This window comes from Mus musculus, chromosome 5, assembly GCF_000001635.26.
Source record: "Mus musculus strain C57BL/6J chromosome 5, GRCm38.p6 C57BL/6J".
Classification (NCBI taxonomy): Eukaryota; Metazoa; Chordata; class Mammalia; order Rodentia; family Muridae; genus Mus; species Mus musculus.
This window is the reverse complement of record NC_000071.6, coordinates 80,893,441-80,896,432: the sequence shown is the minus strand read 5'-3', so window position 1 is coordinate 80,896,432 and position 2,992 is coordinate 80,893,441. Positions and strand designations below refer to the sequence as shown.

At 34.9% G+C, this 2,992-nt stretch overlaps 1 non-coding gene across 1 annotated transcript; it reads right to left on the bottom strand.

Annotated features, from left to right (window-relative positions):
- Positions 1 to 2,676: 2,676 nt before the first annotated feature.
- Gm22974 lies at positions 2,677 to 2,779 on the bottom strand. Its single transcript, XR_003956048.1, has one exon. It is a non-coding gene; the product is annotated as a U6 spliceosomal RNA (small nuclear RNA).
- Between the last annotated feature and the right edge of the window lie 213 nt (positions 2,780 to 2,992).

Below are 2,992 nucleotides of genomic sequence, written 5' to 3'. Positions count from 1 at the left end.
ATTGTGAAAGGTGTTTTTTTCCCCTAATTTCTTTCTCAGCCTGTTTATTCTTTGAGTAGAGGAAGGAAGGCAAATGATTTGTTTGAGTTAATTTTATATCCATCCACTTTGATGAAGTTGTTTATCAGATTTAGGAGTTCTCTGGTAGAATTTTTTGGGTCACTTAAGTATATTATCATTCATCTGCAAATAGTGATATTTTGACTTCTTCCTTTCCAATTTGTATCTGTTTGACCTTCTTTTATTTTTCTTTTTCTTTTGTAATTGTTCTTGATAGAACTTTGAGTACTATATTGAACAGGAAGTGAGGGAATGGACAGCATTCTCTAGTCCCTCATTTTAGTGGGATTGCTTCAAGTTTCTCTCCATTTAGTTTGATATTGGCTACTGGTTTGCTATATATTGCTCTTATTATGTTTAGCTATGGGCCTTGAATTCCTGATCTTTCCAAGACTTTTTATCATGAAGGGGTGTTGGATTTTGTCAAATGCTTGTTCAGCATCTAATGACATGATCATTTGTTTTTTTTTTCCTTTGAGTTTGTTTATGTAGTGTATTTCATTGATGGATTTCTGTATATTGAACTATCATTGCATCCCTAGTGTGAAGCCTACTTGATCACGATGGATGGTCAATTTGATGTGTTCTTGGATTCAGTTTGCAAGAATTTTATTGAGTATTTTTGCATCAATACTCATAAGGGAAATTTGTGCGGAGTTCTTTTTCTTTGTTGAGTCTTTGTGTGGTTTAGGTATCAGAGTAATGGTGGCTTCATAGAATGAATTGGGTGGCGTTCCTCTGTTTCTATTTTGTGGAATAATTTGAAAAGTATTGATATTAGTTCTTTGAAGATCTGATAGTACTCTGCACTAAACCCATCTTGTCCTGGGCTTTTTTTGGTTGGGAGACTATTAATGACTGTTTCTATTTCTTTAGGGGATATGGGACTGTTTATATCATTTATCTGATCCTGATTTAACTTTGGTACCTGATATCTCTCTAGAAAATTGTCCATTTTACCCAGATTTTCCAGTTTAGTTGAGTATAGGATTTTGTAGTAGGATCTGATTTTTCTTGGATTTCCTCAGATTCTGTTGTTATGTCTCCCTTTTCATTTCTGATTTTGTTAATTTGGATACTGTCACTGTTCCCTCTGGTTAGTTTGGCTAAGGGTTTATCTTTATTGTTGATTTTCTCAAAGAACCAGCTCCTGGTTTGGTTGATTCTTTGTATAGTTATTTTTGTTTCTTCTTGGTTGATATAAGCCGAGTTTGATAATTTCCTGCATTTTACTCCTCTTGGGTCTATTTGCTTCTTTTTGTTCTAGAGCTTTCAGTTGTGCTATCAAGCTGCTAGTTTATGTTTTCTACAGTTTCTTTTTGGAGGCACTCAGAGCTATGAGTTTTCCTCTTAGCATTGCTTTCATTGTGTTCCATAAGTTTCGGTATGTTGGGGCTTCATTTTCATTAAATTCTAAAATGTCTTTAATTTCTTTCTTTATTTCTTCCTTCCCTAAGTTCTCATTGAGTAGAGCATTGTTCAGAATCCATATGTATGTGGGCTTTCAATTATTTTTGTTGTTATTGAAGACCAGTATTAGTCTGCAATGGTCTGTTAGGATGCATGGGATTATTTTAATCTTCTTATATCTGTTGAAGCCTGTTTTGTGACCAATTGTATGGTCAGTTTTGGAGAATGTACCATGAGGTGCTGAGAAGAAAGCATATTCTTTTGTTTTAGTATAAAATGTTCTCTAGATATTTGTTAAATCCATTTGTTCCATAACTTCTGCTAGCTTCACTGTGTCTCTGTTTAGTTTCTGTTTCCATGATCTGTTCATTGTTGAGATTGGGGTGTTGAAGTCACTCACTATTATTGTGTGAGGTACAATGCGTGTTTTGGCCTTTAGTAAAGTTTCTTTTATGAATGTGGCTGCCCTTGCATTTGGAGTTAGATGTTCAGAACTGAGAGTTCATCTTGGTAGATTTTACCTTTGATGAGTATGTAGTGTCCCTCCTTATCTTTTTTGATAACTTTAGGTTGAAAGTTGATTTTATTTGATATTAGAATGGCTACTCCAGCTTGTTTCTTGGGACCATTTGCTTGGCTTCGAAAACTGTTTTCTATCCTTTTACTCTGAGGTAGTGTCTGTCTTTGTCACTGAGTTGGATTTCCTGTATGCAACAAAATGCTGGGTCTTGTTTACTTATCCAGTCTGTTAATTTATGTCTTTTTTTGGTGAATTGAGTCCATTGATATTAAGAGATATTACAGAAAAATGATTGTTGCTTCCTCTTATTTTTGTTCTTAGAGGTGGAGTAATATTTATGTGGCTAACTTATTCTTGGTTTATTAAAAGAAGATTATTTTCTTGCTATTTCTAGGGAGTAGTTTCCCTCCTTGTGTTGGAGTTTCCCATTTATTATCCTTTGGGGCTCAGTTTGTGGAAAGATATTGTCTAAATTTGTTTTTGTCATGGAATACCTTGGTTTCTCAATCTATGGTCATTGACAGTTTTGCTGGGTATAGTAGTCTGGGCTGACATTTGTGTTCTCTTTGGGCCTATATGACATGGGGCCAGGATCTTCTGGTTTTCATAGTTTCTGGTGAGAAGTCTGGTGTAATTCTGATAGGTCTGACTTTATATGTTACTAGACCTTTTTCCTTTACTGCTTTAAAAATATAGAATGCTTCACGAATTTGCGTTTCATCCTTGCCCAGGGGCCATGCTAATCTTCTCTGTATCATTCCAATTTTAGTTAGACAGTTAAAGCAATATAGGTGTATTATATTGCCAGAGCATTACAATCACTGTATCAAATGAAACTGTAGTTTCTGAAGGTTTAGAAACCATTTCTAAATCATATTTTAGACTGTCTAGCCTGGCCTTAAAGCCTTGGTCTTTCTTTCTTTCTAGCACAGAGTGCTAGGATTATAAGTATGTGGCTCATATCATGTGTGTTCTTTTGTAATTGGGTTACCTCACTCAGGT